The sequence below is a fragment of the Amblyomma maculatum genome, chromosome 7 (genome assembly GCF_055883805.1).
Source record: "Amblyomma maculatum isolate TAMU_Amacu chromosome 7, ASM5588380v1, whole genome shotgun sequence".
Lineage (NCBI taxonomy): Eukaryota > Metazoa > Arthropoda > Arachnida > Ixodida > Ixodidae > Amblyomma > Amblyomma maculatum.
Window position 1 is genome coordinate 6209827 of NC_139350.1, and position 27840 is coordinate 6237666.

The following is a 27840-nucleotide window of genomic DNA, read 5'->3' on the forward strand; positions in this document are numbered from 1 at the left end:
TTCCTTTATCACAAGTTCTTTTATAGTTCTCCTCGTGACAGCCAACTTATCCAACCGGTACGTCGAACATCCCACACAGGCCATTCTAACAGGGTCATCTCGCGTCGTGTCCGCACTACTGCATTCTAGAAGTCTTTTTTTCATGTACACAGCTTGCGACTGGAATGACCTTCCCAGCAGTCTTGTGCTAATCTACGACCCTGCTCATTTCAATACCGCATAGAAGAGGCTTTAGAATCTTTGTAATCACCTTACAAATAATGTCCCACCTGGGGACCCTTGATGTTATAATAAACAAACAAAAATAAAAGTAATAATATCTCAAATTATCTTTCACTGCTTCAAAGCTAAGGTCGTCTTCCTCGGTTTAAAGCATATTTGTTCTGTAGCGGGACCCAAAATTCCTCTACTTTCTCTCTCACCGCTAGTCCATTGATGGACTTCTTCCTTACTTTTTAGTTCCATTCCTTCTTACAGTACAGACTAATTTGCGACCTTACTGTCCCAGTCACTGCATTTCATATTTCCGATTACTTCTACATCCTGCACAATGCCAGGGTTTGAGCACAATATGAACTCAATTTAATATTTTGTCTCCCCATTCTGGCTTTTCCGTACTCAAATCCAATGCTTCTGTTTGCTGAATTTTTGCTGAAGAAGGTATCCATTACTCAAGCTATTGCATTCTGCACACTAGCCTAATAACTGCCTCTTACTATTTCTGTAGCCAATACTATAATCACCTACTATATGGATTTATCTAGGCACCTTTATGAAGAAAACATTATGGGTAGTTTTGTGTAGGTGCCCATTTCACAGCCCCCAATCTAGAGCACAAGTACAGACCACGAAAGAACTTGCTTGAGGGTTAACAGTGCCACGAGCACGAATTCAGAACAACGACCTCATCTGATCATGCCTGCAGACTGAACAAATACGGGCAGAAACAAAAAACATGAATGAAATGCAAGTACAAACAGTTAAAAATATTTTGTGCCTCACTACTGTGGTGTTATAGACACTGTATGAGAAATTAGGGCTTGTGCTGTCGCAGAAAAAACCACCTGTTTTTCATTTAGATGTGTATTGAGCCACTTTTTCCAAGCATTCCAACATCTTAACATGGCATTTAGGTCACACTAGAGGCGCCATGGTGATCAAGGATAGCAAAAGATGACAGAATTGTCCACAGAAAGTGACATGCACAATAAAATGTTAGCAGGCAGATCATAACATAGATAACTAAAAGCAAAAAATCGTGAATACTGTTCATCTTTAGTGCTTTAAACACTTATTAGGCTAGTCACACCAGAACATTCAACGTTTACTGTGCAGTCTCAAAAAAAAAAAAACACCGTGTCATATCTCGGGGCTGAAGTGTTCAGTTTCTTTTTTTATTAAGGCTAAAGCCTTTCTAGGGTTATGGTGAAAATCTCGTGTCGGTGAGATTTGTCTGCGAGATTCTGCGAGTGACATATATGGTGTCTTTCCTTTCCTGTAAAACAATTATAGAATGCCGGTGAACTTTGATGCGTTCAACGGAATGCTGGCTGTTTTCGACAAGGGGCGCTCCATGTACCGTGTGCAGCAGCGACGCTCGGGCTTTCGCATTTCTCCACTGCAGATTCTGCTGAAACTGTTCTAGAGATTTTCTGAAGATTATTTCAGAACTCTTTTCTCATCTTTTCGTGAGTGTAACTTCTGAAAGAATTATTTTTTTCCCAGCAACATATGAGGCACCTCTGTGCAGTCAAATGTAATGTAATGTTAATGATGACTTGTTTGTTAAATTCATTGAGCTGTATTAGTGTCTTTATGTCCAGAGCATTGCTAACAAAATAAAATGCTGTCACCAGAGAGATTGTATAATGAGAGTTACAAGATGAGGCAAAAAGATAAATTGAAACTGTTATCAGTTCACGACTGCAGCTTGCAACTTGCTGGTTAATGTTTCAGTCATGGAGAAGTGTGAAACCACTGAATGCCTCACATAAATAAAATTGCATGCTGTAGAGAAAGGCGTCCAAAATGAGAAATTCAGAGATGACTAAACAACCGTGGAAGCCAAGATTTGACACTTGTTCGCTATGCTTCTGCGCGGTTTGCACCGACTGGCCTAATATGGTTACAAGGTGCGGTGTCAGTACATACAGTGCAATAATCCCCTTAACAATGCAATGGCTCTAATCGGGTATTGCCAATTATGAACAGGTGATGCTATTCATCTGTATTGCCATGTTTCAGGTAGTGCAGAAATTCCTCAAATCAAGTAGTAGCACTGTTTAGTTTACCGATCCCAACATGCTTCTCGTTCTGATACTTCATTTTCTCTTGAGGCTGTGTTAGCACAGTTAAGATGCTGTGGTTGACATTTCAAGGCTACTGGCCTTTCTTCGTTGACCATGAATAGGAAAAAAAAAGAATTTGGCTTGTTATTGTGTTTCTTTTTTTCTTTTTTGCTGAAGCAAACTCTACATCATCTAGACCCATAAATTGTTGCAGCCACTATTTGCACTGGTTCTGTAACTTTCATACTTCTTCATGTGCATTTGTTTTCTCCTATTGCCCTCATTTGTGAACCCACTCCTGTAATGACCCCTTTAGGGTTGGCAGTATTCCAAATAAATAAAATAAATAAATAACAGGAACCACTCAGCGGTTAAGGTGCTTAAGTGATGATTTTGAAGTCATGCCTTCAATCGCATCCACGGCAGCTGCATTTCAATTTAGGCCATGCACAAGGCATCCATTTATCATGTCAGTGCACATTAAAGGATCACAGGTGATGTACCCAGTCTTTAAGCAGCGGGCACAGCTCATGCATCAAACCGAACAGGGCCCATATTCCGAGCTTGCGTTGTTATCGAAGTGTTGCTATCTCATGTGACCTCGAGTCATCTGATTGGTGGAAATGCCAGAACCGGGTGTTGCCACCACGAAACTGGAAGATAATGTTCCGGTGTTTCCACCAATCAGATGACTCGAGGTCACATGAGATAGCGACACTTCGATAACGACGTAAACTTGGAATGCGGGCCCAGGTCTCACTTTCACGGCAATACCCACTGCTATGAGTCCTGCAGGTTACAGTGCAGGTCCTACAGCCTGCAGTACTCATAGCACTCCCCGCACTCGTGGCCCTTCGAACCGCAGATACTGCACAGAAAAATGATGTGCCTGGCTGGTGCTCTAGAGACAGGTCCAAGGATGCCTGCTCCGTACACTTTAGCCAAGGCCCTGACAACGATCTCGGCCATCTCCCGAATACCCTCACCAGCCGACAGATGGTAACCGTCGTTAGCAAAAAGGTGTCTCTTGGGCGCTTTTGATGAATCCAGGAAGCGATGCTGAAAAAGAAAAAAACACTTTCTTCAGAACCAAGGCAGATTGAGACAAATTAGAAAGCATGTATGGTATATATATATATATATATATATATATATATACCTTTCCAATTAGTGGCCACTGGTCATAACCATATTGTTCACTCCTCATGTCTAGGCTGCTGAAAAACCAGTTCCACTGCAGCGTCCACTGTGCTAGTGCCAAGTGCAAAAAGCAGTCGAGTGAACAATATGACGATGCCTCGTGACTATTTATTGGAAAGGTATAATAGAAGTCTCAAGTATGTAGCTTGCAGAGGGAAGGAATGTGTTGAGCTGGGTCCTCAAATTTCAGCCTTTGTTCCAGAATTATGTGTTGGCTTCACAAGTCAGCTCATGATTCAGCTTCACCACCAGCTTTGTTTCTAAACTGAGATCAACCAAAAATATGTTGCCAGGAATGACAGTCACGCCATGAAAACAAAAAGGTAGGACCCCGTTAATGTAAGCGCAATCAGGATGAACATTAGCTGTATTCAAAAGTGCATATAGAGAAAGATGGAGAGCCCCTTCTATTTTGCATCAAAGTCTAAATTTCCTCTCTTCACAATAAGTGACAATGGTATAATTCGTACCATTTCAAAAACTCTCTCTAAGCCATCTTTTCATTGAAGAGAAGCTGAGTCATCAACGAATGTTCTCTTGAATGTTTTTATTTAAAAAGCCGTCCATAAGAATCCCACTTCAGCATTTCTCCAATGTCTGTTTGTCTGGCCCTTCTCACGAGCATGCTTGTGGAAAGTGGAAGTTGGCAGGTGACATGGCTGGCCACTGACCGTTTCAAGGGTTATATGATGTCATGAGACGAAATGACATGGCCAAGTTGGCAGCAGCAGCCAATTTGTGTAGCTCCTTTGAGGTGCGAATGGGACCACTGAATCCTGAGTCAGGCACACATACTATACCTAGGCCATGCGGATATGTTTGTATGGCTTGGTATACGTGTAGTAGCAACATAACTATAAAGAGTGGTCTTTCAGAAAAGTAAGACAGTATGCTAATATTTGCGCCCTGAAAATAAAGTGAAAATGTGAAGTGTTAGAGCACCTAATTCACATTTAGCCTAACAATACTAAACTGATCTTTAATTGCATCTATCTCTTTCCAGGCAATCTCACTCACAGCTACCTGTTGCTCTGCATCAGCAGGTAGCTATACTTTGGTGTGAGAACTGAAGGGCAGTAAAATCCTGCCTTGTCCCTATCCAGATCACTGTGAGTGACTAATTAACTTTTATCTTGTATGAGGAGAACCCGCTGAGGTGACGATAAAGGACATGGAAATGCAGTTCCCATTAGCCGAGGGCAAACTAAATCTGTGAATTAGCCCATTACTTGCCTTGTGGGGCACTGCATTAACAATCGCATTATGTTTTTCCAGTGCTGTGAAGAAAATGGGATTCGCAACTAAAGCAAGTTCTCAAGGCACTAAGGGCACAAATCGCATTACACACAAAGTATGCCTCTGTGAGCAGACTGTAAGGGCTTTTTTTTTGTCATGTGGGGTAGCATGCAGTGCCTGCAGCCCTTTCCAAGTCCTTGTTTCCGTATTGAATGAGGAAGCAAGGATTTCCATCTGCCACATATTTCTTTCCCTTCAAGGTGTGGCCTTCCTGATTGCCAGCAGCATGCTGAAAACTTTGTTCTTATTCCTCCTTCATTTCAAAAACCTCATTCTTACCCTTAGGTATAGACTGAAAAACTACCGCTGCAATTGCCACAATATGCAATGTGAGAAAGGCTACAAGTTTGAAGATATTCGTGCTTACATCTAACAAATTATTGCAAGCAGAGATTAGGAATTCCAGGCAAACATTAGGGCTTCCAGAATGAAGACAGAATTAAGCTGGCCCCTGCCTTTCCTTGTTGTGGGATGATTTGAAATTATTTTTTGTCTGCTTCTAAGGCATTCTTTGTGATACTCTTCGGAAAGCTGCATTAGGATACGTCGCCACGCCAAATGCTACTTAAGGATTGCATGCTCTAATTTGTGTTGCACATTTAAAATATATATTTCAACGTTTTTTTAAAGTCAGTAAAAGACAGTAAAAATATTGCCTTTATGCTCTGAAAGCTTAGTGTTGGAAGGTCGCTGTTGAAGACATGAACAAAGCATAAAGTTGAAGATGAAAATTAGATTTCAGCCGCAAATGGAACAGTCGTATTTCTTTAGTGAATTGCAGAGCAAACCAAAGCTTTTATCTGCCAAAGGAGCACAGTATGCAATACCATTTCATGTCCTGCCATCCTGAGAAATTTGGTGAACTATTTCTAATTACGACTGACTTGCATTTCAACATATACGGCAACCTACAAACAGAGTGCATTTTTCAATATTTTCCTAATGCTTTCAACCGTGTTGCACACTCCCGTTTGTTTTTAAATTAGGTGCTATTTGTCTAGATTCTTTAACACTGACATGGCTTCACACCTTTCTTACTTTCGATAGCAGTTTCACCTCTTTACTCTGTGATGTAGCACCTGGTATGCCTCAAGGCAGTGTTCTTGGTCCTTTATTGTTTTCAATATATGTAAATGATTTATCTACTGGATTTATCTTCCCTTCAATTTTTTTGCAAATGACCGCATTCATAGTTGATCACCTTGCTCTTCGAAATGACCTGAACCTAATCTCAGACTGGTGCAATAAATGGAAAACGAATATTAACTCTACTAAATGCAAGATTTTAAGCCACAAGCGTATTAATCATAACTTTTCGTACCTCACAGAGAGCATCACAGTGTCTCGGGCCTCATTATGCACAAGTATCTAGGCATTCATCTGATGCACGATATTTCATGGCCCACGCACATTCATGCCATTTGTGCGAAAGCTTCCACATCACTCGAGTACCTGCATCAAAACTTGCATACCTCTTTTAACAGCATAAGAAAATAGGCATGCCTAGCATTCGTACAGCCACAACTAGAATTTGCATCACCCGCATAGGTTTATATCAAAGCTACTTAATTAACACGCTAGAATCCATCCAAAATAGAGCTGCTTGTCTCACGACACACAAGTACTGCATGACACTACAGTTACTACTGCAGGTTAACACAGATCAAGCATGATACCTGCCTTCAGCCATTAGACATTCATTGCTCCATCGCTCTTTTATGGTTACTTCATAAATATTGTTACAGCACCAGGCCACCTCCATTACCTCTGGAAGCTGTTTCATGCATTTCACATTGCCTACATAACCAGTGCAGCATAAAACACACTCACAGAAGAACTTAAGCTTTTCATTCATCCGCACTTCCATGTGCTGTAGTTTGGGATGATCGTCCTGACATTATTGCGTGTATGTGCAACCATTAATCATTCCATGACTAGCTAAGCAAACATTTTCTCCTGTGATATCTTAGGTTTGGTTTGGTTTCAGGGGTTTATCGTCCCAAAGCAACTCAGGCTTGAGAGAAGCCGTAGTGGAGGACTCTGGGAATTTTGACCTCCTGGGGTTCCTTAACGTGCACTGACATCACACAGCAGACGGGCGCCTTGCTCTTCGCCTCCACCGAAAGGCGGCTGGCGAGGCTGGGATCCGATGCCGCATTCTTGGGAACACTAGTCAAGCGCTGTAACCACTGCACCACCCTGACGGGGTAGCGATATCTTAACAATTCTTTATCTTTGTTCCGCAGTTTACGATTTTTTTTTTCATTGTTATGGAATTTTATTTTGGTTTCTTGTGCGCTTTAATTTTTCAATGACTGACATTAGTAATATAACCAGCCTTTTTTTTCTAGACATGTACCTGCCATATCTTGCATTCATGCTGCTACTAAGCACCTTTAATCTACGTAAAATTTGCGCCCTTAGGTTTTGTAATGTACAATACTTTCTGTTCATTTGTGCTTTGTATTTCATGTATTAACTGCTTTTTTTTTTTTGTACATATGTCATTTCTTGTCCTCCTTACTCACTGTCTTTCTGGGCTCTGTAAGAAATCATAAATAAATATCAGTAATGAAATATGCCTCAACTGAAAGCGTTACTTGAAAAGCAGTAGGAATTTTTCCAAAATCTTGCCAAAGAACCTTAAGAAATCATGAGAGCAAGCATCAATTCCCATATCTGTCAAATCTGGAAAGTGTTTTGCTGATAGGTATTACAGTGAAGAGCTGCCTGTTTGAGGTTGTGGAAAAAATTACTGAGTCACAACATTGAAGATGCCTTGATGAACCAGTGTGAGGACTTTGAAGCATTTTCTTCTTTCGCCAACAAACACTGACATTCGAGATTACACCTGGTGTGCCATTTTCATTAGGAGTGCAAAGATCTAAGGTGACAGGAGAACTACTAAACTTTATCCCAATGAAAGGTATGACTACAGCAGAAGACATTAATATTCTTGAAGGGGTTGTTCAATATACCAGCTAGCACTACGAAGGGATGGTGTGTGTTGCAAATGACAGAGAGCCTTTAATGGTTGAAACCAGGAGCAGTCTTGTGGGACATTTGAGAATGAAGGTTTCAGTGTCAACAGATAGTGTTTTACAGTGCACTGCACCTTCCACCAAGAAGTACTATGCAGCCAGTCACTGAGCATAAAATCTGTCATGGACGTTGCATTTGGTGCAGTGCACTCCATTGGGAGTTCACAATCACAATCTCTTTCTATCTGTGTAATAAGAGGTAGAATGTACTGGGAAATCATCCAGCAGTAGCAGAGATGCGACTTGTGGATGGCTAGCGGAAAAGTGCTGAAGAGATTTTTTGTACCTCAGAAAGGAGACTAACCCCTTCTTGAGGAGAAAAGTAGGTAGACTGCTGATGTGTAAGATAAGAAGTGGCTTTGTTCCCCTTGTATTTCTCACATAGTTATGTGATCCCCTGAACATCTTGAATGCAGAACTTCAGGGGGAAAAAAAAAACAATGAAAATAGGCAAGGGTGTTTGTGCCTTTCAGGTGAGATTACAACTCTGGCAGCACCAAATAAGAGCAAGTCCACAGGACCACTTTACAACTATTGCTTAAAATCTTGTGATGTTTTTGCAGATTTGCTCAACGATAGGGAGGAAAAATTTGAAATTTTGTTCCAAGACATGCATGCCTCTCCAAAGAATTCAAAAAGTTTTAACTATTTCTTGTGCAGATCAACAATGTCAAGCCCAAGTTGCAAATGACACCAAATTTCAGCAACCACAGCATATGACAGGAGTTTGAGGATACAGGTGTTGCTGAGTTTTACTTTTTTTTTGAACAAGACACTTGATTGAGCTCTGGATCACCAAGCGACAAAAATCATTGCATTTTCAAAAGCTCACAATCGTGTGAGCAATCATCACTACCATCTGTACTGAAACAGTCATTCCATGTGAAATGCTCCAGACACCATTGATGACCACTACTGACTGTTTAAAAAAACAAGAATGGGCATGTTGGTAATTGTGTGAATGGCTTTTCATTGCTATCACCTGATATCACTGGCATGTATGTCATGAAACTCCTCGAACACGTCATTGCATCTAACACGGCACAATTTTTAGGCTTCTGAAGGTTCCTTCTTTCCAATACAGCATGGATTTAGAAAACTATACTATCATGAGCCACGCAACTCTGGGCCTTACTAATGAGCTGCTACACAGAAGACAAGACTCCTCAAAATAACTATGTATTCCTCGACTATACTAAAGCCTTCATTCCATTTCCACATTGTTGTCTGATAGCTGACCTATCATCTTTGGGCCATGATTCCTTAGCAATTGCTTGAATAAGAAACTTTTTCTCAATTTGTAAGCAGCTCACTTTTGTCAATAATTGATCCTATTTAAACAGTACAACACCTAACATACTACAGGGTAGTATAATAGGCCCGTTATTATTTCTGGTCTGCAAAATAAGGGCTGGAAGCAGGTTCGAGCATTTTGGAGTAGCCCAGGGGGCAGTAATGATGCTATTCTGGAGCAGCTTTAGAGCAATAAAAACAGAATTTTTGAGCAATTATGTATTGGAACATGTTTTATAGGGCCAAACATTTTTATTAATTGCATTTTTTTATCCCTGAAATACATAGGAATTTGATTTGGTCAATTTTAATTCAACATTCAATGCTTCGCTGGCTATGCATGCCTCCCTGCCGAGTCAGGACAAACAGCCCAAACATGTACAAAAGATTAAAATAATACAGCTGATCCAAGCAACAATTTGGTACAGACTAGCAGCAAACAGAATGGTTGCTTCACTACAATACTGAATATCAAGTTTGACTAAAAGTTTTCAACTATTTCGGTTTCATTGATTCAAATGCGGAGTGTATCATATTGATGCATTGAAGCACTCCCACTAGCTTGGAGTTCACATCAATGAGCAGTATATTTCTGCTCCCTATCTTGTGCATATCCTGTTTCATCCTATGCTCGTGCCTATAAAATTCCTGGGAATTCGTCCGTAGTGCATTCAGGGTGGATAGATAAAACTAAAGAGCAGCCTTTTCCTCTTTTAGCTTGTTTACTTCACTGCTTTTTGGCAGTACATCCTCATGCTTTCACTTGAGAGACGCTGGGGCTTCCTTAATTTCAACACACTGGAATTAAGCCCTGTATGGCTTTGCAACACTTAGAGAACATTTGTAGCAATTGGCACCTTCAAGGTGCCAACCCCATAATGCTTCAACTACTTTTTTGTAGGCTTGAGATGGTTGTTAATAGAGAGGCTCAGTGGTGAAATACCTTCTTGCTTTAGCAGCAGAAGCATCAGAACAACTCATGTAGATCTTTGTAGCTGGACAAGTTGGCCAACATCTCGTGGTAGTTTGTAATGTTTGCTTTTCTCGCTTCTCTTACTACCAGTGACTCAAAAGGCAGGAGCTGGTGCTAGTTCATACACAAAGAACATTTTTTGAAATTCCCTCCAATCACTTGTGCAGCATCAAGACCGCTCCATCGAAATACACTAGGCATGTTAGCATACAGATATTGGAAAGTTGGTGCAACAAGCTCTGGTAGGAATTGTGGCGCATAGAAAGAAGTGGGGAACTAAAGAAAAACTAGTTTCTCATTTCAAATTTCCTCGCGAAAAAAATATTTATCATACTTCGTGTATCTCTTAGTTTATGAAAATTTTATTCGTATTACCACTGCAAGAACACTTATAACTGTGGTACCAGTGTGCTGCCATTGCTTAAACTATGACAGTCCTCATAGCATGGACATGCAACTCTTGACATGCAACCAACCTGCTGCACTTCTGATATTTGCTTAATTGAATTGGATCGAATCATATTTTCTTATAGGCAGCATTAATGGCCCATTGTTTGACAAAAGTCCATTGTCATGTATGATGTGTTTTGCACCGAATACTGAAAGAACAAACAGTAGTCTTTTTACGTGTTTATGTGTGAGCTCTGCGTCCTAACAAGTGGCGATGGACGAAAGACATCCCCGAAACGAGGGAAGAAGAGCAGTAATGGGGACCGGAAGACTAGTGCCTGAAAGGCGGTAAGAAGCGAATGAAACACTGGCTGGAAGAGAGGCATGCCACTCCATGGAGGGGTATACTCCAAACTGGCCGCAGTCTGTGCTTTGAAGCTATGACTTACGGCTGTAACGGCCATTGGGTTCTGGGGTCAAAGAAGCAACCACGACTGTGACGTTCAGAAATTTGGAAAAAGAAAACAATGAAGAAGAAGGATCTTCCAACAATCAGGTGAAAAAGACTTCAAGGGAGAAGACAAATTCGAGGAGAGCAGATCGACGCAAGAGACAGGAGAGATTGAACTCTGGTGTCGAACAGAGAAGCCACACTCTGAGTGCAATTTATTGTTCACAATTGTGGAAATCAATTCCTTGTAATATGAAATTGTCAACTGCTGTTGGGCTTTGTTGGAGAATGCCTGAAAGACGGAATCAGGAACCTGCCTGACTCCCATGTTCTGCTAAATTTAATGGCAAAACACCAAGGCAGCCAGTTTGGAGAAGTTATGGTGCAATATTGTATTTTCGAATAGGATGGAGCAGGGAAAGCAGTTTGGAGCAGAATGGAGCAGCAAATCCATTCCTGCATAAATGTCCTGCCATTAAATATTGCCTCAGCCATCAGACTATTTGCCAAGTATTACATTATTTATAGAAAAATCCTGTCTATTGACAACAATGCTTTTCAGAAAGATCAGTACTAACTGGTGTTCATTATGAAAAATCCCCTTACGCTATAAAAGCCTGATAATGTTATTTAGTCGCAAAGAATCCGATTCTCTTTACTTATTAACTGCATAAGTCCAGGTACTGTTGTGTCATCATACAAGTGCCTAGCGTTCATTTTGTTTTCTTTCACGAAAAGCCAATACAGAAAAAGCTTTTGCTAAAGACAACCGTCCTATATAAAATATCGCCTCAGAGGCACGCTCACTTCCACCCAGCAGCTTGCCTATCAAATGTTTGTTCTGCCTTAACTTGAATATGCATCTTTCATTGTCCTTCATCAACACTACTTACTTGTCTCCCTAGAGCACATAAAAAGTGCTGCAGCTTGTTTCATTGTTCAACATGACAGCTGAAATTTTACTAAGATTAAGAGACTGCCGTTCCTCTTGTCCTTAGAATCTCACAGAACAGCACTTATTTGCCTCTTCCATAAAATTGCTTACAGCGGGCACCGTTTTACCCTACCTCGAGCACAACTGAGCTGCACATTCCACTGATTACCCCAGTTTCAAGTGTTCCTTGAAAAGAACCACTGCTTTTTATTAATCAGCACTGTCAGTCATGTGCTATCGTGTATTGCCGTGTTTTTCAAGACATTGTTGTTCATGTCTCTGACCCCGTTACTTTCGAAGCAAAAATGTGCAGCATTTTGTTGTGAAGCATTTTCCACCATGAGCTCTATTTTCAAATTGTTCATTCACTATGGTAAAATGATGTTGAAATAATGCTGTTCTATTGTCACCCCAGTTTCTAATACAGCCTCCTCACACTTGCTGGAGCATGTTAGGCATGTGTAAAAAAAAAAAGACAAAAAATTAAGTAAATTGACACAGCCAAGCTGAGATTATCGAAATGGGGAGAGAGGGCGAATATTATGCTAGTAGACTATATTTTACCAAAAGAGCTCGCCAGTTTATGGCCAAATGCAGGCGCTAAATTTCTCCTGGACCGTTTATATAGATTATAGATATAGATATTGTGAGCCTTCTGTGGACCTTCTTTCATTTGTACATGCCATGATCTTCTTTTTTCATTTGTACATACCATCATCATCGTCCCGCGGCGCCAGCTCCGGCGCGCGCCTGGGTTCGTGATCGGATTAAAACGCTAGACAAGGCTTCGCTGTCCTTGCCGTCACGACCTCGCCGTCTCGACCTTGCCTTCTTTTACAATATATAAACCGTTTATAGATTATACGTAAAATGAATAAATGTTGCTGCAGTCAGCCCTTAGATCACAGTATGGTCTCAATTCTGCTTGCTTCTTCTGTGCTCTGTTCGCTGGTAATGCGTAGATCAAGACACACACGAGACCAAACGTTGCACGAAACAGCAATGCATACTCACTTCCGGGTTCAGTATCACAACATGGTTCATCAGCTGAAAAGTCCTCTTAATCTTTTTGTTGAGTAATCGACGGCCGTTGAGCCAGCGGCGGCTTGCTTCATTGTCTGCGCCGAAGCAGCGTGGCAAAATGTTCGTGACAAAAACAATGCCCACGCCACCCAGAAGCTGCAGGACGAGGGCCTAGGATGTGAAATGATAAATGAGACTTTATTAGTGCAATTAAAAAGCGTCGACGATTTGTAAGATATAACGTAGCTTAATGTCCTCGCAAATATCTTGCGGTCTGAAATCCGGGTTGCACAGGTTGTTGCGCCGCCGACGTATACAATCGCAAAGTCTGCGCGCCGCAGATCAAGGCGCCGCACGGCGTTTGCGAGACGCAAGGCGTCGTAGCCTCCGAAGCTGAATGTGCAGGTCTCTACAGATGGAATTAACCGCAGACGAGCCCTGCGCAAACGCTTCAGCTGGCTATTGCCAACCAGTACTCCTCGCAACGCCATGGCGGATGATGGACGCTGTGGGCTGCAACAAACTAAAGTTCGCGCGCAGAGAACACGTGCACCACGCATACAACAAACCTTGGTTGGGTACAGTGGTTGGGGACATCAGGCGAGCAGATTGCCCCTGCATACCGAGAAGTAGGAGACAAAGATGGAGGGAGGAAGGGCAGGACGAAGGCACGGAGGAGGAAAAAGAAACAACCCGTAAATTTGGCCTTCATTAATATGCAAGGGGGTAGAAGTAGAATTAAATGGGATGAAATTCAGGAGCAGCTGCAAACTGGAAATTTTGTAGTATATGGTGTAGCAGAAACCCACCTTAGAGACAGTGAAGAACCTCCACACATTGAAGGATACTCATGGCTGGGGTGCAATAGAAAAGGGAAGGACCGAAAAGGAGGTGGCCTGGGGGCGCTAATCAAAGGCCAAGATTGGAAAAGGATAACAGAAAGCTGCAGAGAACATATATGGCTCCAGGGTAGAGTGGGAAACCTAGATACAATACTAGGGTTTGTTTACCTAAAAACAGGAAATGACTCGAATGAGGAAAATTCAGAACATTTCAGATGTTTAGCTAAAGACATAGAGGAATTTGGCCAGAATAAGGAAGTGATAATCTTGGGGGATATGAATGCCCATATGGAATTTTTTGATGGAGCTACCGATACGACAGGCAAAATGTTAGGAACATTTTGTGAAACCCAGGATCTCACAATAGTTAATTCAGAAATAAAGTGTGAGGGAAAAATAACATGGGAAAGAAATAACTCTCATTCCACAATCGACTATTGTCTGATGTCCCACAAGCTGTATGACAGGTTAGTAGGTATGGAAATTGATGAAGAAGGGGCGAAGAGCTTAGGAAGCGATCACAAAAGAATTAAACTCCAATTTGGCGGGACAGCGGCCGCAGCAAAAATGCAGGTATGTGAAAGCAACCAGAAACTCAATGATATGCAGTTGGAAAAAGGGTCAAAGCGCATTGAAGACATAGTAAAACAACAACCAAATAGAGAATGGACATACGATGACCTAGTAGAAGTATTTAAAAGAGAGCTAAAAAAGGGCAAGATTAGAAGAGGAAAGAGAAAATATAAACCAAAAAGCTGGTGGGATGCTGAAGTTAAAGCAGCCATAACGAGGCGTCAAGAGGCATCCAGAGAGCACAGATTAGCAAAGAAGAGGGGAGCCACACCAAGGGAAGTAGAATCCAAATGGGAGGAGTACCTTGAGAGAAAAAGGGAGGCGTCAACCTTAATCCAAATCAAAATAGAAAAAGCTGGGGTCCAGTGGATGATGGACATAAGTAAAAAAGATAAAAATGCTGCAAAGAGGTTTTGGAACCACATAAGGCTACAAGCAAAAAAGACGGAAGGGGTCCAACACTCACTGACCACACAGGAAGGAAAAAGAGTGGAGGGAGAGGAAGCACAGGAATATGTTAGGCGCACAATAGAAACAGCCTTTGCCAGTCTGGAAGTGAATGCCGCAGAAGAAATGGAGAATAATGAGGACCACAGGGACGAGGAGCAAGAATACAAGGAGATGACAGCAAGACAATGGGAAAGAATAGAACGGAAGGTCCCCTTGGGAACAGCGACAGGACCAGATAGCATACCCATGGGATTGATTACCAGATTAGGACAAAAAAGCAAAGTAAAATTGCGACAGTTGATTGAACAAACAATAAAGGGCGGTCAAGTACCAAAAGATTGGAAATTAAGCAGGATGAGACTAATATACAAAGGCAAGGGAAGCAGAGATAACATAAAGTCCTATCGGCCAATCACAGTTACATCAGTTATATACAGGGTAGCAATGCAGTTAGTAAAAGTAATGATGGAGGAATGGGTAGAAGGAGGGAATATCCTCGGAGAACTACAAAATGGTTTCCGCAAGGACAGAAGACTAGAGGATAATTTATTTGTGGTTATCCAGTGTATAGAAACAGCAGCTGCAAGTCAGAGACCATTATGGATAGCGTTTTTAGATATTAAAGGGGCATACGACAGTGTAGATCAGAAAAAACTGTGGGACCAGTTGAAGGAATATGGCCTGAATAAAAACCTGGTTCAGTTCATACAAGAAGTGTATGCAGATAATGAGGCAGTGATAGTATGGGAGACGGAAACAACAAAACCAGCAAAAATAAAAAGGGGGCTTAGGCAAGGGTGCCCACTATCACCGCTGCTTTTCATGATATACATGAGCCAAATGGAAAGGCGCTTGGAGGAAAGTAATATGGGATTCGATGCAAGCTATATGCAGGGAGGACAGAAAGTAACGCAAGTTCTACCAGGATTGATGTACGCGGATGACATTGTACTGCTGGCAGATAAGAGGGATGGGTTGCAGGAGCTGCTTAAGATCTGTGGAGAAGAGGGCGAAAAGCTGGGACTGCAATTTAGCAGTGAAAAATCAGGAATAATGGTATTTAATGATGAAAGGGGGGACGTGCTGGAAATACAAGGCACCAAGGTTGAACATGTGGAGAGCTATAAATACCTGGGCATATGGATCAATGAAGGAAAAAATTACCTAGAAAAGCATGAAAGAATTACGATAGACAAAGGGAAAAGGAGTTCGGATATTATGAAACACAGGGCCCTCTGGAATTATAACAGGTATGAGGTTGTTAGAGGGGTATGGAAGGGTGTTATGGTACCAGGACTCACTTTCGGAAATGCAGTCCTGTGCATGAAATCAGAAGTACAGTCAGGCCTTGAAATCAGACAGAGAAAGGTAGGTAGATTGGCATTGGGAGCACATGGCAACACACCTAATGAAGGAGTCCAGGGAGATATGGGCTGGGCATCATTTGAGGTTAGAGAGGCAATTAGCAAACTAAAATATGATCAGAGACTAACCGAAATGGAGGAATCAAGGTGGGCACGAAAAATGTACAAGCACCTCTTCATGAAAAGCCTGAATACGAAATGGACTAACAGAACCCGAAAGCTCAGATTTAAGTACCTAGATTTTGGAGATACACCGCAGCAAAACAGCAGCATTGAAAAGCAGGTAAAGGAGGCAGAAAGGAAAATGTGGGAGGAAAGAATGCAAGGAAAATCAGCATTGGGTATGTATAGAACTCGAAAACAGGATATAAAGAAAGAAAGTTTATTAGACAACTCACGAGGGAGCTCATTGCTGTTTGAGGCTAGGACAGGGGCCCTCAGAACAAAAACGTACAGGAAAAAATTTCAGGAAGTAGATATATTATGCGCGGCGTGCGGAACTGAGGAGGAAACAACGGAACATGTTGTTCTAAGGTGCCAAAAACTTCGTCCTGCCCTTCCCGCGGTAAGTGCGGCAGATCTGGGGCCCGATCCTCGATATTCGCCTTCCCCTGGCGGCGCCATATTGTCTTTCTGATTGGCTCAGAAAAGAGTCACGTGCTTCAAACTTGTGGCGCGAAACCATCAGTTGAGGCAAGCACTTTTAGCGGTTACGTCAAAATGACGTAGCCGTGAAAATTGATTTCAACCGGAGCTATCCTTGTTGCCTGGATGACAAATACGAATGATTTTGGAGTGGAAGCAAAGTTACTGATGGTGGTTTGGAGAACACTTACGCTCGATTAACCAATGTGATGAAAAATAATTGCATACTGGGAAGGAGCGGATGCTCAAATTTGATTGGCTGGAGCTATGTCACGTGAAACACGTGATACGCAAGCATATTTGGATTACGTGAAATTGACGCGTCATGACGTAACTGACGTGCCGCCATTACCGAAAATGCTGACGTTTGGCCGCCATAATTTCGCCGAGTGGCGAGGTGCCCGAATTATGCTAATGAGACTATGGCGACAGGCAAGCTGATTTATGCAGCCGTTAGCCTACCGTAGTTTCTTAGCTTGTTATTAAAAGTAAAAGGATAACTTTATATACACCTTGTATGGCTTATTAAACGGAATAGAAAGGCAAATTATGAGCGCGTATGAAATAAAGGACGTTTGAGACAATCTCTAATGGGGGCAGAAGCGTGCGGCCGCGTGACGGCGCTACCTGCTTTCTTATTTCAAACCCTTTCTTCCCCATGGTAAGAAATTATTGGTCTGCGCGGTTATAATAACCCAGCAATGGCGGCGGCCATGGAGGGAGGTACGCTTACGAGTGGTCTTCGTGCCGTTCGTCGTCTGCAAGTAGTGATCGAGGATTTGCTGCAGCACAGCAATGCTGTCAAATTGTCTTGAAAGATAGCTCGTCAGTACAGTTAGATCTGAGGAGTGTAGTGTGGCGGCTTTGCAAGCTCCGAGGCGAGAATTGCCCTGCGCTCGGAGTGTTGAACTGTTGAGCTACTGGTGTTTCGGGTGGAATCGGCAGTGGTGAACGCCTCTGATGTAGGATGGCACGAAATGTATTCGTTCGGCCGAGCAACGAGCTCCTGGAATGTGTCGGGCTTCTCGATGGGTGTCGACCAGCAAGGCAACGCAGTCAATCTGCTGGAAATGCTGCAGCACGTCGAGCATCACAGAGGTAAGCGCAATAGGAAAACCTGCAAAGGTGACTGTTCATACAGCGTCATTCGCATTCAAGTTGTACACAGGCGGGAAATGACTGAAGATTAAAGGAATACTTACAGGACGCATGCGGCGAATCCGATATTTTTAATCAGCACTTTGCGTTGCTTTTAGCTGCCTATTTCTACGACGCATTATAATTTTCTTCAACTTCTCTACACTGCACGAACTAAAAAAAAAAAAAAAAAAAAAAATCCTGAGTGTGCTCGTAGTTGTCAAGATTTCTTGGCTAATGGTTTCGACGACCGAGAAAGGAAAGACATGTGAAATCGCCTGATATAAGTCGTTCCTTTAGTTGCAAAATAGAAAAAGTTAACCTTCGCACTACAATTTCCGCCACTAACCCGTCTTTACCTGTTACGGAAATGGTTCACTTAGGTATTGCACTGACCATTTCTTGCATTCATAGATTACACTTTACCGCAGCTTAGCTTGCAGCATTGATGATTTTGAATGTTCCTGTGCCATGCGTGTTTGATATTTTATTTGCATATAATTTAGGCACTAAACATTTGCAGGTGATCGTGTGGACCTTGTGCAGCCGTTGCAGCACTTCCGATCTGAGTCATCATGTGGTGAGAAGTCCTGGGGCCATATTCAACATCATTAACCTCTCTGCTAGGCTTGTATAATCTGGGAGGCCACGCCTTGTCCCTGGACGGCCACATCAGATGTGAAGTGCTATGCAGATGGACAGCTCTTTTTGAAGATCGTTACAGCTTGTAGTGTGTGCAGATCACGTGACATTGACGCCACCTGCAAATGGTAATCGCAGCAGGAACATCAACAAGTACAAGGAAGAGGACATGCAACATTTATATTAACTTGTACAAGAACAACTTGATCACCTGCACTTGAGATTTTCACTCGCTGTCATGATTTTGATATATGCCACAAGTGATCAATGTGCACATTCTTACTGCTTCATGTTTGATAGCGTACTGCTGAAAAGCCGTCCAAGTCTTAATTTTTTCTGTGGTTTTGGGATATAACCATCTCTTTGGTGTACATTTTGTTGATAGCATGTGCAAGAACCAAGTTCAGCTTTGGGGTGGCGCAGTGGTTACGGCGCTCGACTACTGTTCCCAAAAACGCGGGCGGCGGCTGCTTTTCGATGGAGGCGAAAAGCAAGGCGCCCGTGTGCTGTGCGATATTAGTGTACATTAAAGAACCCCAGGTGGTTGAAATTTCTGGAGCCCTCTACTACGGTGTCTCTCATAGCCTGAGTCACTTTGGGACGTTAAACCCCACAAACCAAACCTTTCTTTGGTGCTATAATTTTTTGTCTACCATCTGTAGACATACTGAGTGTATTCTACAAGTGCTGTGGCCCTCGCTGAGAGCTGTCATTCTTTGTTGCTTACTTTGCTTTTTTGTGTTGTGCTTAAACTCAGTGTGCATTTTATCAAGTGCTTCATGTCAATGAAATGCAGGAAGGTACAAAAACGTTCTCCTTCTACCTCCAGAAGTGCCATTCTGAGTAGGACTTGCGTGCACATATAGTTCACAATTCACTTTGGTGTTTGTGGCAAGCAAGCAGTCTGCGACATACTACTTCAGTGAGAATATTTGACATACGTGTACCCTGGTGGATGTGTCTGCAGTCGTTTACCGTAGCAGAGTCCATTTCGTTACACCTATCTTGTGTGCTACTAGGGTGAAACGTGAGGTGCCCACTGTGTTTTTCCACAAACTGCAGAGTGAAGCGAGCTGTGCTTCTTTGTATTTGGTTGCCTTTATGCTTGTTTTCTATTGCTTCCTTCATATGCTGAATGTAGATGAACAGCAATCAACTAGTTTTCCCAAGGATAATTTGTACATCTATTTGGTGGTCATTGTCTTTCATTGTTGTACGCACGAAAAATGAGGGCCCCGCCAACTTGTCAACCCATTTTGGCAATTTTAGATTCCACTTTTGCAAAATTTGCCATTTTCACTTTGCACTGCAATTACAGATGCTTTTTAGTCATGTTAATCAAGATCCCAGATAACCTGTTTAACCTCTGCATCATTTGTGTGGCTCGGCTATCAATGAACATTTTTGTATTCTTCACTTTTTTCACAAAGGCAACTATTGACTTCTCTGTTTTGTAACTAGGTGATATTGATGTGCATGTGCACCCACTGGCAAAAGTTCTTGAAGGTGGCTTCGCAGGGGAAAGAATGCATTCATTTGTGTACGAGATAAATTGCTTGACATTTCATGTTACACTATATAACCCATAGTCACAATAATGATGCACAAGCGCAGGAATGAAATAAAAACTTTTTGATAAGATTGTCCTTCATAAATTTTTGACTGCAGCTCTACAAAATGCTTTGCTCCTTTTGTACATTGCTACATATCTTGTTCCATAAAATATCTCCCTCCATGATAGCGTTGTGTGTAGACCTTCCATACCCCTATGATGAGGCTGCTATCTGGGCCAGTTGCTTCTTGACACATTCTTGCTGCTGCCACATGCCCTCCGGCACTCACATATGTTAAAAGAGGGTTGGTAAAGCTCACATATTCATGCTCTAAGCCACTGAAGCATGGCTTCATCACTTGAGATGTTTATCGAATGATTGCAGCTGTGTATAACTGCTTCATTATTTTTTTTTCTGTTAGTTGCTTTTGTAGCCTTATCTTCATTGTTCTTTGTGAGCTTTAAATTGAGAATTTTAAGGAAGGGGCATAAATTTTATGCCAATCACTTTCATTTCATTTATGTAGAAGCACTTTCAAGGAAACTTGTGTTTCATCATCGCTTTTCAACATTTTGTACCATTGTGCTTGTACTGAGTTGTATAACTTTTTGCTCTCATAAGTGACAGCTGCACTAGTTTCACTTACACCTATCCTATTGTCACATGCGTTTTCTACGTTATCTAGTATCCCTATGCTTTCCTATTATATCAGCTTCAGCAATCCTCTCTGCATTTAACCCTCAGAATGTGTTCCATATTTTGCACGTCTGCTATGTGTACAGCCTAAATTGAACACCACAATATATTCTTAAGATTGCATTCAAAAGGTAACTTCCTGAAGGTGCAATCCTATTGAACACAGTAGACGTCATACTATCCATAAGTGAGCCATTCTTTTTCATGATGTATTGAAGAATTTGTGAACAAAGCGATTTCATTTTATCTTGACCACATTCATCTGTTGTTTCTGTGGTACAGCCTCTGCCACAGCTGCATCTATAACTTGGCTGTTGGCACTGTGGTCAAATGTCTTGCGAGCCAGCAGATCCTAATGTAGCGTAGACGTTCAGCTATTGGCTTCTTGCTCTTTTTTTTTGATGCAGCAACGTTAAAGCCTCTTTTCTGCACAAAACGTGATGTTGTGAGTGGAAAATCTTGGGCACATTTCAGACAGGTGACATGGCCGAGTACTCAATGTGATGTCTCTGGCTTCACCTTTGAGATGAATGTGTGAGGTGATAAACCTTGCAGGATCTTTGGGTAATAAGACAGGCAACCCTTAGGCCATGGAACCGCATCCGTACAGCTTGGTTAGAGTGGGCTTTATAGGTATCTAGACAAGTGGTCTTCCACATAATTGGATAACTTACAGGTATACGCTACTGATATGTATCATAGAATAAATACTAGTTGTTAGCAGTAGCAAAGTCGATTCACATGAATGAGAGTCTGCAGACAGGAGCCATAAAAGCTGTTGTGTCATAGCGGTAAATGCTGAGCTTGCGTGTCCCCACAATTGTTTTTAGAGCATGAAGTTTTCAAGTGCTGTGCTGGTTTGCCTGATAGCCGTCACATTGAGTGACTTGCTGAAATAATGCTTAAGGCTTGTCTTCCTGAGACAAACATTTCTGCTTTTTGGTATACTGCATAAAGGGAACATTCTAGGTGTGGCAGGCATTTATGCACAGATAAAATCATTGTTACACACACTATAACTACCTTTGCCCTGTCCATAACAGAATCAGGGAATACTTGCACTGTCCCAGGTGCCGACTACCATTTAAATGACGTTGAGTTCCATAATCTTTGATACTGGTAATACTGCGGAACGCATAGCATCCCTTGACTGTAGTTGCAGCCTAGTGGTTTGAGCATTTGGGGACTAATCCTCAGTGGTGTTGGGTACTCATTGGTAAAACAGTGGGTGCTTGCTTTGCTGGTGCTATCTTGGGCCAAACACTTGGAGAATGGGTTTTTGACCCTATCTTGTGTTCCCTTGCTTTGTATAACTAATTTCTCTTCTTTGGTCTCCAAGGCCGTGCCACCTTTCAGATATGGCGATGAGCTGTACAAGTACAACAATACTCTAATTACTTGAATGTGTGACAGCCTTTCATTTTAGGCTGTGTATTGTAGAGTGTGCAGTGCTGTAAATAAATTTTGTATTGTTTTGTATATTGTAATTTTCAGTTTTCTTATAAGCAAGGCTTCATTTCAGGTGCATGTAAAAAAAAAATGCCAAAAAGTACCGAAAGCAAATGATACACCAATTGTTAGTCAACGACGAGCTTTTTAAAGCTACAGGGAATGTGTTACGTGAGTAGCAGGTCTCTTAAAGTGTGCATGTTTTGCCAAAAGGACAGAAGCTATACTGCAACCTGTTGGAAAAACCATGCATACAAGACACACTAGCTGCAAATCATACGCTCATTTAACTCACGTTTAGTTTTCCAATGATATGCAATCAGAATGTCGAAAAAGTAAATTTCATGCTTTATTCCCATATTTATGCCCGTATTCAGGTGAGGTTCATTTGAGCATGTTTTTGAGTCAGAGTGTAGAGAGTGGATGTTAGACAGTTGCACGTTGGACATTATGCATTGCTGGAAGAGCACACAGGGGATGGCAAAGCCAATACAAATCATACAGTATTATCACCTGGCATTAATGAACCTTTGCCAAAAAATCCAGAACACCACCCTAATGTGCTGCAGGCCACATCAGCCTTGCAATTCATGCCTCTTTTTGTCTAATATTGTCCCCGTGCATGCTTCTGTTTTTCTTTTTTGTTGCTGTTACTTTTTACTCACGGTGTCCTTAAAGTCACGCTTGTTTTCCCCTTTGGCTCCCTTGCTTCACTCAGAGACAGGTTCGGGCTTTGTGTAGCATGTGCACTGGTTAATGTGTGCATGAATGCTACATTCAATTGACAATTGCTTCAAGAAAATGGTTTCCATACTGCATCTAGCTCATTGTAATTAGGCATCATATATCATATTCACTCTTCATGTCTGTTCCTTCACTTCCCGATCGTCAAATAGTATATGTGAAGGCATTTCTCTAGCCGACCTCATCACCCTTCTCTCCTCTGAGGAATCTTGCTGCACTGAAAGAAAGTGCCGGATGCTATTGTAAGTGCAAAACTCGTAAACAGTAGCAAGGAACTAGGCTGTACCTGACAAATTTTGTTTCTCTTGTGACATTGTGGTGTGATGTGTACCTGCATCAGACGAGCAGTGTTGCTACTTTTATAAAATGTTTTTACGCAGCATGCTCAGAAACCAAGAAGAATAATGCCGACAGTTTTTTTTTATTTTAACGAGGTAATTAATACATCTGCCACAACATAGTGACACACTCTGCATGCGGTGAAATGTGCATACAGCGTGCTATGTCTAATTCAGGGCACATTAAATGCCATATCAGCGTGAAAGCTAACCTGTTGCTGCCAGTGGGCATCTGGATACACTTTTTATTGCATTTACATTGCTGCCAGAAAATCTTATCTGCTTATTTTTGCGGCTGCGTGAAAACGTCCCCGCCGCGATGGCTCAGTAATGATTATAGACGCCGATCGGCTCTCTGACCCGCAATATATGTGCGTAGCCCAGCTACGACGATCGCATTTCGATGGAATTAACACGCTAAAGGTGGTCCCATGTCAGCGCATGCTAAGATCGCCAGATATATGGCCTAATCGAGCTCTCCACTATGCGTGTTTTCACTACGCCGCTCCACCGGGCCGATATCCGCACGCTACGCCACTGAAGCCGACACGTACGTATACCCGGCCGTAGCAGACTTGCTAACATGATGGAAACGGTGGGCTGCCGCAGGCAGTTTCCAACGACAGTGATACCCTGAGAGGGCCAGCGTTGTCGTCGGACAGGTGCGTCTCTTCTCTAGAGGCAACTGCAGCCCGAAAATCTGTTGGGCGCTTCCAATTCTCAGTATTCGTAAACAAATTTTTAATCCTGATACTAGCCGATTTCTCTGCGCGACTAAGTCCATAAATGAAACACGCACAGCTATAGCCACATGCAGGCATCTCAAGTGAGGCATCGCTCACACTTGACGACCGGCTGTTTGTGGGGTTTGCGTCGAGTACCGCCGTTCGTTCAGCCTAGCTGCTGCTGGACATCCGACAGCGTGTGTACTATGATGCACTGTGGTCGCAACGACCGTAACTAATAGTACAGTACAGCCGCAACGTATACGTAAGTATCTCACTATCTCCTCAGCCTTGCCCTGCCGCGCGACGCGTATATGCAGCGTAAACACTGTTCGCACCGACCCTTCAGCTTCTTGGCATCGCAGCGTTGGCATTTTTGTAACCGGCGCCAAGTAGCAGACGACGGCGTTATTTTTGTAACTTTTTTTCTTGTTTTTTAAATTTCGTCATCAATTTCTGTTTATACGCGTTTTCGCGCCGCCTCAATTTTCACGTCACGGGTACGTCACAACATGGCCGAAAAGGCGAATGTCGAGGATCGGGCCCCTGGAGAGGGGCGAGACTAAAACCCGCCATGAATAGGGTTTTTTCGGCTAAAATTTTGTCCCTAGATTTCCCCAAACGCATTGAACGCCATGTTTTTACAAAGTACCTAAATGTTGACTATTATGTGCCTAGTTGAGTCTGAATTTGTCCCCAGATTCGTGGCGGGCTGGCGGGCTTTTCTTTTTTTTTCGGCCGTCGTCGGCGCATTCGGGCAGTGTTTGTATAGTGTCCTAGAATTGAACACTATAGTGTTTGTAAAGTCTCTCAGTTTATTGGCGTGGTTTTGCTGCAGCGGAGGTAGTGCAACGCACCCTCATTAAACCATTGCAGGCAGTGCATTAAACCATTGAACTGCAAAAGTCGGACGTTCGATTCATGGGTACCGAGCAAATTTGCGATGTCTGCGTCAACGATCTGACATCGGCCGTCGCTTCTCACGTAAGCCATTGTCATTGCTGTTGTTTTTTGACATAGTGCGCTGAGTGCAGCGGTAGGTGGGTGTCGTGTCCATTTTTGTCCGCGAAATCAATGCGAGAGGTGTCATTCAGCAGTGAATTAAGGTAAACAGCAACCCGGTACTTAATTGTTTTTGAGCTTGCAGATATGACAGATCGAAATTAGCGTGCAATTTGTCAATTACTTATATCTCTGTGGCATGGATGCCACCTTCTAGCTTTGGAAAGCAATCTGGAGACGGTGCAAAACTCGCGTGTTTTATCAGAACATGTATCGATATATAAGCAGTATAGCAAAAATGACTTTGGAAGGAATGAAATTGTTTCCAACAAAGCTTTGCGCAAATACATTTTATTTTTCTGTCAGGAACTTGCGACAATGCTACACGACAACGTAGGCACTATACTGTGTCAGCTTGCTGCTTATCTGATTCTAATTTAAGATGATTAGCATTAGCAGCATTTGTTGTTTTAGTGGTTATTTTATTACATATACAAAAGGAAAGAAAAGATGTTTGCCAGCCCCGGTATCTGATATCTGAAGCACCTGAACAGGGGCGGTGGAATTAAAGGGATAGCGAGGAAGGGGTAGAGGAAATCAGAGAGGTGAATGATAGGGAGAAAGGACAGGGTAGGTAAAAATAAAAAGTATATATATACACTATGACACAATATACAGTAGTTCGCTTGAGGCCCAGAGTAACGAATGCAGCGAGCTGCCAAAATGCGGCCAGGAAGGTAGCTTGCTTAACTTCCTTCAGGTCACTTGCAGCTGCCTTGTTACTGTATACGTGTTAGTAGACTATAAACTTGGGCTGATATCTCATATGCAACGCTGCTTTGTAGAGCACTCACTTCATTTCAGTGTTTACATGTGTCTATGCCATTTTTTGTTTTTACTTTCAGCAGTCTTGGAGACGCAGCCGCTCGTTTATTCTGGACAACTTTCGCATCCTTGGCTCCCTACATGTACAGTACATGTACCAAGGTATATATATGTGCATTATATTCAGTATTTTCATTTTATTTTTCAGTGCATGAGTATCGTTTCTGCTATGGATAGCAATTTGTTAAGTGACTGAAAAACATTTATAGCAACAATTAAAACATATGAGTGTCAATCTGTGAGGCCACATTGTTGCCATTGTCGTTGGTATCGTCTGGACATGCCACACCCTATACCCAATGAATTACCTGCATAGTCATTCCACCAAACTGAAATTGAATCTGGGTTGCAATACACACTTATACGCTATAATACCCCAGCGCTCAACCCAACACTACGTCTCGTAACTGCCACACTTGTTGGCTGCTTACTGCACCGAGCTAGTCCAGCACTTACTGTTAGGACTACACACCCATATATTTTTTTTATTTATTTATTTATTTCAAATACCCTAAGGGCCTTTGCGGGCATTACATAGGGAGGGGGATTCATCAAATAAACACAAATAACTTACAATACAAGCAAAGAAAAAGCTGTAAGCAGAAATAGGTGCACAAAAAACCATGAACAATTTATGCAGTGACATCTAGATGCTAGAATCTAAGAAAGAAGACATCTAGAATGCGAGCAGTTAGGGATAAGAGTAGATGGAGAATACCTCAGTAATCTGCGATTTGCTGATGACATTGCCTTGCTAAGTAACTCAGGGGATGAATTGCAAAGAATGATGACCTAGACAGGAAAAGTAAAAAAGTAGGCTTGAAAATCAATATGCAGAAGACTAAGGTAATGTTTAATAGCCTAGGGAAGGAAAAACAGTTTACGTTAGGTAGCGAAGCACTGAAGTAGTAGGCGAATATATCTATTTAGGACAGGTAGTAACAGCAGATCCGGACCATGAAAGGGAAATAACAAGGAGAATAAGACTGGGATTGAGCACATTTGGCAAGTACTCCCAGATTATGACTAGTAGTTTATCGGTATCGCTCAAGAGGAAAGCATACAACAGTTGCATCTTACCTGTACTTACCTATGGGACTGAAACGTGGAAGCTAACAAAGAGGGTTCTACTAAAGTTGAGGACAATGCAGAGGGCTATGGAAAGAAAAATGGTAGGGGTAATGTTAAGAGATAGGAAGCGTGCAGAGTGGGTCAGAGAAATAACTCGTCACTGACATTCTAATGGAAATCAAGAAGAAGAAATGGGCATGGGTAAGACATGTAGCGCGAGGAAAGGATAAGTGATGGTCGCTTTGGGCAACAAACTGGATTCCAAGCGGAGGAAAGCGTAGCAGGGGGCGGACGAGATTGCAGGGGTCAAGTGGATGCAGCTCGCACAGGACCGCGTTAATTGGAGGAATATGGGAGAGGCCTTCGCCCTGCAGTGGGTATAGTCAGGCTGAGGATGATGATGATGATCTAGATGCCTAAATTAGCAATACCTCATGGTATAGACATCCGCTCACTTGTCCTTGTTGTCATCCGTGGCTTGGGCTTGCAACCTCCGACTGCTTGCTCCTCCACACCCTCGTAGGATAGTCGTGCATGGCGTGTGAGTGCCGTAGATATGAACCAGTATCCTTCAATGCTCTAACCTCACCCAGTATTATTGAGCACTAGACTGGCTTCAGCATTTTGCGCTGCCCTAGCTTAAGCATCTGTTGCGAAATTAAATATTAGCAGCCACATTCTCCTGATGTTATTCTTGCTTTAAATGGACATCAGTATACAGAACAACAGAATGATGATGGGAAATCGTATTTCCGCAGATACAACACGAATGGAGTTTTAGGCCTCAGGAAAGCTTTAGATAAATATTTAACTTGATCTCAAACAGTTCAGGCCT

General features: G+C 42.3%; 2 long non-coding RNA genes across 2 annotated transcripts in view; one reads left to right on the plus strand and one right to left on the minus strand.

Moving 5' to 3' along the window:
• Positions 1-3130: 3130 nt before the first annotated feature.
• LOC146182652 (uncharacterized) overlaps positions 3131-27840 on the minus strand; it is a 49348-nt gene continuing 24638 nt past the window's right edge. The window contains exons 2-3 of the long non-coding RNA XR_014708373.1: positions 12881-13060; positions 3131-3347 (exon numbers count right to left, since the gene is read on the minus strand). This is a non-coding gene — a long non-coding RNA (uncharacterized LOC146182652). The remainder of the gene's footprint in view (positions 3348-12880; positions 13061-27840) is intronic.
• LOC146182653 (uncharacterized) lies at positions 17201-20749 on the plus strand. The gene is made up of 2 exons (XR_014708638.1): positions 17201-17861; positions 18424-20749. It is a non-coding gene; the product is annotated as an uncharacterized LOC146182653 (long non-coding RNA).